The sequence below is a fragment of the Pristiophorus japonicus genome, unplaced genomic scaffold (assembly GCF_044704955.1).
Source record: "Pristiophorus japonicus isolate sPriJap1 unplaced genomic scaffold, sPriJap1.hap1 HAP1_SCAFFOLD_940, whole genome shotgun sequence".
Taxonomy (NCBI): domain Eukaryota; kingdom Metazoa; phylum Chordata; class Chondrichthyes; family Pristiophoridae; genus Pristiophorus; species Pristiophorus japonicus.
The window spans coordinates 95340-105168 of record NW_027254869.1 but is presented as its reverse complement, the minus strand read 5'-3'; the positions used below and the strand labels follow the sequence as shown (position 1 = coordinate 105168).

General features: G+C 50.8%; 5 non-coding genes across 5 annotated transcripts; all 5 read right to left on the bottom strand.

The window, feature by feature from the left end:
* Positions 1-218: 218 nt before the first annotated feature.
* Positions 219-291, bottom strand: trnat-agu (transfer RNA threonine (anticodon AGU)). Its single transcript has one exon. It is a non-coding gene; the product is annotated as a tRNA-Thr (tRNA).
* Positions 292-1222: 931 nt separating this feature from the next.
* Positions 1223-1295, bottom strand: trnat-ugu (transfer RNA threonine (anticodon UGU)). The gene has a single exon. It is a non-coding gene; the product is annotated as a tRNA-Thr (tRNA).
* A 3227-nt stretch (positions 1296-4522) lies between these two features.
* On the bottom strand, positions 4523-4595 carry trnat-ugu (transfer RNA threonine (anticodon UGU)). Its single transcript has one exon. It is a non-coding gene; the product is annotated as a tRNA-Thr (tRNA).
* A 1768-nt stretch (positions 4596-6363) lies between these two features.
* trnat-ugu (transfer RNA threonine (anticodon UGU)) lies at positions 6364-6436 on the bottom strand. Its single transcript has one exon. It is a non-coding gene; the product is annotated as a tRNA-Thr (tRNA).
* Positions 6437-7068: 632 nt separating this feature from the next.
* On the bottom strand, positions 7069-7141 carry trnat-agu (transfer RNA threonine (anticodon AGU)). Its single transcript has one exon. It is a non-coding gene; the product is annotated as a tRNA-Thr (tRNA).
* Between the last annotated feature and the right edge of the window lie 2688 nt (positions 7142-9829).

Sequence of the window (9829 nt, the reverse complement as noted above, 5' to 3'; positions counted from 1 at the left end):
AATAGTTTCAGCTTACGATACGGTCCCGTGGATTTATTCTGAACATAACAGTGATGGGGAGGGCAGAGAGAGATTTGGAAGGGGAGAGAGAGTGTGAGGGAGACAAGGAGAGGAGAGGGGAGCCTGTTGTTCCAGGGTCGGTCTCAGAGCTGGTTAATATTTATAATTAAAGCCCTTGTTAATTGACGGTGAATTTAATAAATAAGCTGATCTTGAGTCGGCCCCATTGAGATTTGAACTCACGCCCCCTGGTTTACTAGATCAGTGCTCTAACCCCTGAGCTATGGAGCCACCTGCTCTGGGAAAGACAGGGGAAGGAGCAGGAAAGAGAGGGGAAGGGAAAAGAGAGAGTGGAAGGAGTGAGAGAGAGGGGGAAGGGGAGACAGAGAAGGAAGGAGTGAGAGAGAGGGGGACGGAGGGGGAAGAGGAAGAGAGGGAGGGAAAGGAGTGAGAGGGGGAAAGGGGAGAGAGAGTGTGGAAGGGAGGGAGAGAGTGTGGAAGGGAGGGAGAGAGTAGAAGGAGTGAGAGGGGGAGGGGAGGGGAAGAGAGGGGAGGAGTGAGAGAGAGAGAGGGGAAGTGGAGAGAGAGTGGAAGGAGTGAGAGAGGGGGAAGGGGAGAGAAATGGGGAGAGGAGAGATGGGAACGAGAAAGAGAGGGAGAAGGGGAGAATCTGAAAAGAAAGGGAAAAGGGAGAGACAGAAGCGGTCGGGGAGGAGAGAGAGGGGAGGGGAGAGGGAAAGGGAGAGTGAAAAGGCAGAACGAGAGGGTGGAGAGAGTGGGTAGGGGTATGAGGGGGAGGGGAGAGAGAGGGAAGATAGAGGAGGAAGGAGAGAGAGGGAAGGAGTGCGCGGTGAATGAAAGTGAGAGAGAAGGGGAGAGAGGGGAAGTGGAGAGCGAGAAAAGGGAAGGGTTAGAGAGAGGCGGGAAGGGGAAGGTGATCATGGAGGAGTTGGAAAGAGAAGTGAAGGGGAAAGGGAGAGAGAAAGAGGGGCGAGGGGAAAGAGAGGGGACGGAGAGAGAGAGAGTGAAAGGGTGGGGGAGAGAGGGGAAGGGGAGTCTGTGAGGGACGGGGAAAGTTCAATAGCGGGTAAAAGATGCAGAACGGGAAGGGAGAGCGATATTACTGGAGACAAAAGGAGATTGTTGCTCCAGGGTCAGTCTCAAAGCTGCTTAATAGCCTTGTTAATTGAGGGTGAACTTAAATATTGAGTTAACTTTGAGGAGGCCCCAATGAGATTTGAACATATGACCGCTGGTTTACAAGACCAGTGCTCTAACCCCTGAGCTATGGAGCCTCCTGTTTGAGAAGTTACACGGGAAGGAACAGGAAAGAGAGGGGAAGGTAAAAGAGAGCGTGGAAGGAGTGAGAGAGATGGGGACGGGGAAAGAGAGGAAGGGGAGAGAGAGGGAGACGGAGTGAGAGAGAGAGGAATGGGAGAGAAGGAGAGGTGGAGGGGAGAGACGGGAAGGGGAGAGAGATGGGAAGACGAGAGAGGGAGGAGGCAGGGGAGAGAGAAAGGAAGTGGAGACAGAGAGGGCGAAGGGGAGAATCGGAAAAGAATGGTAAAGAGAGAGAGTGGAGGGAGGGAAGGGAAGAGAGTGGAAGGGGAGAGGGAGAGTGAAAGGGAGAGTGAAAAAGCAGAGGGGGAAGGGGAAAGAGGGGGGAGAGATGGGGAGGGGAGAGAGAGGCAAGATAGAGGAGGGAGGAGAGAGAGGGGAAGGAGTGGGGGGAGAATGACAGTCGAGAGGAAAGGGGAGAGAGAGAGAGAGAGGGGAAGGGGAGTGAACGAGGGGAATGGTAATGTGGGAGGGGAAGGGGAAAGAGAGAGGGGGAGGGGGAAAGAGCGGGGATGAAGAGATAGAGTTAAGGGGGGGAGAGAGAGCGGAAGGACTGAGAGAGGGAAGGGGAGAGAGAAGAATAGATGGTTCTGTTGTGTATCTGTAAAGCATGCACTCCCATCTTCCGCCACCAGGAAGCACATCCCCTGAAGTCCCAAGGGATCCCAGCATCCCTTGGGAGCATGGTATTTCAGCCGGGCCCTAAGGCCTGTTCCTCACTCTGGAGTGTCTTAATAAAGACTGAGGTCACTGTTACTTTAACCTCCCTGTGTGCAGTCTCATCTGTGTTAGGAACACAACAGGTTCATTCTCTGGTTACCAACCAGTAACTAGTGGTGTGCCACAGGGATCAGTGCTGGGACCCCAACTATTTACAATCTATATTAACGACTTGGAAGAAGGGACTGAGTGTAACGTAGACAAGTTTGCTGACGATACAAAGATGGGAGGAAAAGCAATGTGTGAGGAGGACACAAAAAATCTGCAAAAGGACATAGACAGGCTAAGTGAGTGGGCAAAAATTTGTCAGATGGAGTATAATGTTGGAAAGTGTGAGGTCATGCACTTGGGCAGAAAAAAATCAAAGGGCAAGTTATTATTTAAATGGAGAACGATCGCAAAGTGCCGCAGTACAGCGGGACCTGGGGTTACTTGTGCATGAAACACAAAAGGTTAGTATGCAGGTACAGCAAGTGATCAGGAAGGCCAATGGTATCTTGGCCTTTATTGCAAAGAGGATGGAGTATAAAAGCAGGGAAGTCTTGCTATAGTTATACAGGGTATTGGTGAGGCCACACCTGGAGTACTGCGTGCAGTTTTGGTCTCCATATTTACGAAAGGATATACTTGCTTTGGAGGCAGTTCAGAGAAGGTTCACTCGGTTGACTCCGGGGATGAGGGGGTTGACTTATGAGGAAAGCTTGAGGAGGTTGGGCCTCTACTCATTGGAATTAAGAAGAAGGAGAGGTGATCTTATCGAAACGTATAAGATTATGAGGGGGCTTGACAAGGTGGATGCAGAGAGGATGTTTCCACTGATGGGGGAGACTAGAACTAGGGGGCATGGGCTTAGAATAAGGGGCCGCCCATTTAAAACTGAGATGAGGAGAAATTTCTTCTTTCAGAGGGTTGTAAATCTGTGGAATTCGCTGCCTCAGAGAGCTGTGGAGGCTGGGACATTGAATATATTTAAGACAGAGATAGGCAGTTTCTTAACCGATAAGGGGATAAGGGGCGGGCAGGGAAGTGGAGCTGAGTCCATGATCGGATCAGCCATGATCGTATTAAATGGCGGAGCAGGCTCGAGGGGCCGTATGCCCTTCTCCTGCTCCTATTTCTTATGTTCTTATGTTTTTATCGGTGAATCTGAAAAGAAAGGGAGAAGAGACACAGAGAGTGGGTAGGGGACAGAGGGTGAGGGGAGAGGCTGAGAGAGGGGAATGAGTGAGAGACTGGGAAAAATATGTTGAATGGGTCGGGAGGAGAGAGTGTCAGAGTACACAGGGAGCCTGTTGTTCCAGGGTTGGTCTCTGAGCTGTTTAATATTTATAATTAAAGCCCTTGTTAATTGACAGTGAATTTAAAAACTAAACTAATTTTGAGTAGGCCCCCAGTGAGATTTGGACCCACAACCCTTGGTTTATTAGACCAGGGCTCTAACCCCTGAGCTATTGAACCACCTGCCCTGGGCTGTGGGTCATTCCCCAGTTAGTGCTGTGTGTTTGAAGAATGCGGAGGGGTCAGTGAAACGCTCAGATTGTGTCTCATCCCCCAGACTCCTGCCTCCGTCTCTTCAATATTCGCCTCTCAACATCGATATATCGGGTCTTTCACGTAGTAAAACATCCCAAGGCAACTCAGTCACACTCTGGCTCTGTCTCTCTGTCTCTCAGTCTCCCTGTCTCTCTCTTTCTGTCATGTATGTATGCTTGTGGTTACTAGCCACCAGGTGGGGCCACTGTCGGAGGTCATTGGGTTTGTACACACGTGTGTACAGCCCAGGTATAAAATGCCAACCATCTTGTAATGTAATCACTTTGGGTACTAATAAAGTAGAGCCAGGTGTGTACCTGTTCGGAGTTTACAGTAATCTGTCTGTTGAGTTATTGCACACACAACACTTTCTCACTCTTTCTCTGTCTCTCTCACACACTCTCACTTTCTCTCTGTGTGTCTCTCGAGGGGGAAAGGGAGAGAGGGGAAGGGGAGAGAGGGGGAAGGAGTGGGGAGAGAATGAAAGTAGAGAGGGGAAGAGGAGAGAGGGGAAGGGGAGAGAGGAGGGGAAGGAGTGGGGAGAGAATGAAAGTAGAGAAGGAAGGGGAAAGAGGAGAGAGAGGGAAAGAGGGAGAGTGAGAGGGGAAGGGGAGAGCGAGGAAAGGGAAAGAGAGAGAGGGGAAGGGGAGAGCGAGGAAAGGGAAAGGGGAAAGAGAGGGGGTGAGAACGGGGAGGGGAAGGAGAGAGAGAGGGGAAGGAGAGAGGATAAGAAAGGGGAATGAGTGAGAGACGGGGAAAGTGGGAAAAAGATGTAGAATGGGGAAGGGAAAGAGAGATTTTTAATGTGGGAGAGAGAGTAAACCAGGATGAGAAGAGGAGAGGGGAGCTGTAATTCCAGGGTCGGTTTCAGAGCTGTTTAATATTTATGACTAAATCCCTAGTTAATTGACAGTGAGTTTAAATATTGAGCAGGCCCCAGTGAGATTTGAACCCACGACCCCTGGTTTACAAGACCAGTGCTCCAACCCCTGAGCTATGGAGCCACCTGCGCTGGAAAAGACAGGGGAAGGAGCAGGAAAGAGAGGGGAAGGGAAAAGAGAGAGTGGAAGGTGTGAGAGAGAGGGGGAAGGGGAGAGAGTAGGTGAAGGAATGAGAAGGAGGGGGAAGGAATGAGAGGGAGAGGGAGGGCTGAGAGGGGAAGGGGAGAGAGAGCGGAGGAAATGGGTAGAGGAGAGAGAGGGAACGGATGAGAGTGAGAGGAAGAGGGAAGGGGAGAGAGTGGGGAAGGGGAGAGAGTGGGGAAGGGGAGAGAGTGGTGAAGGGGAGAGAGTGGGGAAGGGGAGAGAGTGAGAAAGGGGAGAGAGAGAGGAAGGGGAGAGAGAGAGGAAGGGGAGAGAGAGAGGAAGGGGAGAGAGAGAGGAAGGGGAGAGAGTGGGGAAGGGGAGAGAGTGGGGAAGGGGAGAGAGGGGAAGGGGGGAAAGAGAGGGGAAGGGGGAGAGAGTTGGGAAGGGGAGAGAGTGGGGAAGGGGAGAGGGTGGGGAAGGGGAGAGAGAGAGGAAGGGGAGAGAGAGAGGAAGGGGAGAGAGAGGGGAAGGGGAGAGGGTATGGAAGGGGAGAGAGTGGGGAAGGGGAGAGAGTGGGGAAGGGGAGAGAGAGAGGAAGGGGAGAGAGAGGGGAAGGGGAGAGGGTGTGGAAGGGGAGAGAGTGGGGAAGGGGAGAGGGTGTGGAAAGGGGAGAGGGTGGGGAAGGGGAGAGAGAGGGGAAGGGGGGAGAGAGGGGAAGGGGGGAAAGAGAGGGGAAGGGGGAAAGAGAGGGGAAGGGGGAAAGAGAGGGGAAGGGGAGAGAGAGAGAGGGGAAGGGGAGAGAGAGGGGGAAGTGGGGAGAGAATGGGGAAGGGGAGAGAATGGGGAAGGGGAGAGAATGGCGAAAGGGAGAGAATGGGGAAGGAGTGAGAGAGAGGGAAGGGGAGAGTGAGGGGAAGGAGTGAGAGAGTGGGAAGGGGAAAGTGACGGGAAGGAGTGAGAGAGAGGGAAGGGGAGAGTGAGGGGAAGGAGTGAGAGAGAGGGAAGGGGAGAGTGAGGGGAAGGAGTGAGAGAGAGGGAATGGGAGAGTGAGGGGAAGGAGTGACGGGGAAGAGGAGAGACAGAGGGAACAACAACAATAATGTATATTTATATAGCGCCTTTAACGTAGTGAAACGTCCCAAGGTGCTCCACAGGAGGATTATGGGATAAAAATTTGACACAGAGCCACAAAAGGAGATATTAGGGCAGGTGACCAAAAGCTGGGTCAAAGAGGTCGGTTTAAGTAGTGTCTTGAAGGAGGAGAGAGAGGTCGAGAGGCGGGGAGGTTTAGGAAGGGAGTTCCAGAGCTTGGGGCCCAGGCAACAGAAGGCCCGGCCACTGATGGTGGAGCAATTATATCAGGGAGGCTTTGAGGGTGTCCCTTGTAACGTTCCCTCTGCCCACCTTTGGCTCGTTTGCCGTGAATGAGTTCCGAGTAGAGCGCTTGCTTTGGGGAGTCTCGTGTCTGGGACATGCGGACGATGTGGCCCTGCCCAGCAGATAGCTCTTGGTCGGCTGGTGCGGACACGATGGGCCGAAATGGTCTCCTTCCCTGCTGTAAGTTTCTATGAGTCGGAGATATATCGGTGTCTCTGAGACTGGATGTGGAAAAGGTGGGATACAGACTGGGGGTGGGAAGTGAAAGTGCTGTGGGCAGATTGTAAAGTGCGGAGTGAGCGGTTCCTGTTGATGGTGTCGGCCTGTCGCCGATTGACGGTCAATTCAGTAACAGAAGCCAAAATTGAGTAGGCCTCAGTGAGATTTGAACCCACGACCCCTGGTTTACAAGACCAGTGCTCTAACCCCTGAGCTATGGAGCCACCTGTAACACCAGCTCCTGTTTGCATCTTACTATTGTTAACAAGGAGATGGGGCCCGAATAATCATTCTCGGTGATTCATCCCTGAACATTGACAGAATCTCACAGCACACAAGGAGGGCCATTCGGCCCATCGTGTCTGTGCCGGCTCTGTGAGAGAGATTTGTGCTTGGATGTTGTAAAAGGAGGGAGAGAGGGGAATGAGTGGGAGAGGGAATGGGAGAGAGAGCGGGAAGGAGTCAGACAGAGGGGAATGGGAGAGATCGGATTGGGGGAGAGCGAGTGGGGGAGGGGAGAGAGATTGGAAGTCGAGAGAGGGAGGAGGCACGGGAGAGAGAAAGGAAGGGAAGAGAGAGGGAGCAGGGGAGAATCTGAAAAGAAAGGCAAAAGAGGGAAAGAGAGGAGGGAGGGGAGGGAGCGGAAGGGGCGAGAGAGGGAAAGGGGAGAGAGATGGAGAAAGTGAGATTGCAGGACAGGTCATGATCTGGAAAGCAGAGAGAGATTGGGAAAGTGAGAGAGAGTGTCAGCAAGACAGAGGCCTGTTGTTTGAGGGTCAGTCTCAGAGTTGTTAATATTTATAATTAAAGCCCTTGTTAATTGACAGTGAATTTAAATACTGAGCTAATTTTGAGTAGGTCCCAGTGAGATTTGAACCCACGACCCCTGGTTTACTAGACCAGTGCTCTAACCCCTGAGCTATGGAACCACCTGCCCTGGGATGTGGGTCATTCCCCAGTTAGTGCTGTGTGTTTGAAGAATGAGGAGGGGTCAGTGAAACGCTCAGATTGTGTCTCATCCCCCAGACTCCTGCCTCCGTCTCTTCAATATTCACCTCTCAACATCGATATATCGGGTCTTTCACGTAGTAAAACATCGCAAGGCAACTCAGTCACACTCTGTCCAAATCTCTCTGTCTCTCTGTCTCTCTGTCTCTCTCTTTCTGTCATGTATGTGTGCTTGGGGTTACTAGCCACCAGGTGGGGCCACTGTCGGAGGTCATTGGGCTGTACACACACGTGTGTACAGCCCAGGTATAAAAGGCCAGCCATCTTGTAATGTAATCACTTTGGGCCCGAATAAAGTAGAGCCAGGTGTGTACCTGTTCGGAGTTTACAGTCATCTGTCTGTTGAGTTATTGCACACACAACACTTTCTCACTCTCTCTGTCTCTCTCACACACTCTCACTTTCTCTCTGTGTGTCTCTCGAGGGGGAAAGGGAGAGAGGGGAAGGGGAGAGAAGGGGAAGGAGTGGGGAGAGAATGAAAGTAGAGAGGGAAGGGGAGAGAGGGGAAGGGGAGAGAGGAGGGGAAGGAGTGGGGAGAGAATGAAAGTCGAGAGGGAAGAGGAGAGAGGAGAGAGAGGGGAAAGAGGGAGAGTGAGAGGGGAAGGGGAGAGCGAGGAAAGGGAAAGCGAGAGAGGGGAAGGGGAAACAAGGGAGGGGAAGGAGAGAGAGGGGTGCTGAGAACAGGGAGGGGAAGGAGGGAGAGATGGGAAGGAGAGAGGATAAGAAAGAAGAATGAGTGAAAAAAAGATGCAGAATGGGTCATGATGGGGAAGGGAGAGAGAGATTTTTAATGTGGGAGAGAGAGTAAACCAGGATGAGAAGAGGAGAGGGGAGCTGTAATTCCAGGGTCGGTCTCAGAGCTGATTATATTTATAATTACCGGAACCAATGTCCGAGGGGGAGTGTTTGCTAGTGCTGTTGGGGAGGAGTTAAACTAATATGGCAGGGGGATGGGAACCAATGCAGGGAGACAGAGGGAATCAAAAAGGAGGCAAAAGCAAAAGACAGAAAGGAGATGAGGAAAAGTGGAGGGCAGAGAAACCCAAGGCAAAGAACAAAAAGGGCCACTGTACAGCAAAATTCTAAAAGGACAAAGGGTGTTAAAAAAACAAGCCTGAAGGCTTTGTGTCTTAATGCAAGGAGTATCCGCAATAAGGTGGATGAATTAACTGTGCAAATAGATGTTAACAAATATGATGTGATTGGGATTACGGAGACGTGGCTCCAGGATGATCAGGGCTGGGAACTCAACATCCAGGGGTATTCAACATTCAGGAAAGATAGAATAAAAGGAAAAGGAGGTGGGGTAGCATTGCTGGTTAAGGAGCAAATTAAGGCAATAGTTCAGAAGGACATTAGCTTGGATGATGTGGAATCTATATGGGTAGAGCTGCAGAACATCAAAGGGCAAAAAACGTTAGTGGGAGTTGTGTACAGACCTCCAAACAGTAGTAGTGATGTTGGAGAGGGCATCAAACATGAAATTAGGGGTGCATGCAATAAAGGTGCAGCAGTTATAATGGGTGACTTTAATATGCACATCGATTGGGTTAACCAAACTGGAAGCAATACGGTGGAGGAGGATTTCCTGGAGTGCATAAGGGATGGATTTTTAGACCAATATGTCGAGGAACCAACTAGGGGGGAGGCCATCTTAGACTGGGTGTTGTGTAATGAGAGAGGATTAATTAGCAATCTCGTTGTGCGAGGCCCGTTGGGGAAGAGTGACCATAATATGGTAGAATTCTGCATTAGGATGGAGAATGAAACAGTTAATTCAGAGACCATGGTCCAGAACTTAAAGAAGGGTAACTTTGAAGGTATGAGGCGTGAATTGGCTAGGATAGATTGGCGAATGATACTTAGGGGGTTGACTGTGGATGGGCAATGGCAGACATTTAGAGACCGCATGGATGAACTACAACAATTGTACATTCCTGTCTGGCGTAATAATAAAAAAGGGAAGGTGGCTCAACCGTGGCTATCAAGGGAAATCAGGGATAGTATTAAAGCCAAGGAAGTGGCATACAAATTGGCCAGAAATAGCAGCGAACCCGGGGACTGGGAGAAATTTAGAACTCAGCAGAGGAGGACAAAGGGTTTGATTAGGGCAGGGAAAATGGAATACGAGAAGAAGCTTGCAGGGAACATTAAGACGGATTGCAAAAGTTTCTATAGATATGTAAAGAGAAAAAGGTTAGTAAAGACAAACGTAGGTCCCCTGCAGTCAGAATCAGGGGAAGTCATAACGGGGAACAAAGAAATGGCGGACCAATTGAACAAGTACTTTGGTTCGGTATTCACTGAGGAGGACACAAACAATCTTCCGGATATAAAAGGGGTCGGAGGGTCTAGTAAGGAGGAGGAACTGAGGGCAATCCTCATTAGTCGGGAAATTGTGTTGGGGAAACTGATGGGATTGAAGGCCGATAAATCCCCAGGGCCTGATGGACTGCATCCCAGAGTACTTAAGGAGGTGGCTTTGGAAATAGTGGATGCATTGACAGTCATTTTCCAACATTCCATTGACTCTGGATCAGTTCCTATGGAGTGGAGGGTAGCCAATGTAACCCCACTTTTTAAAAAAGGAGGGAGAGAGAAAACAGGGA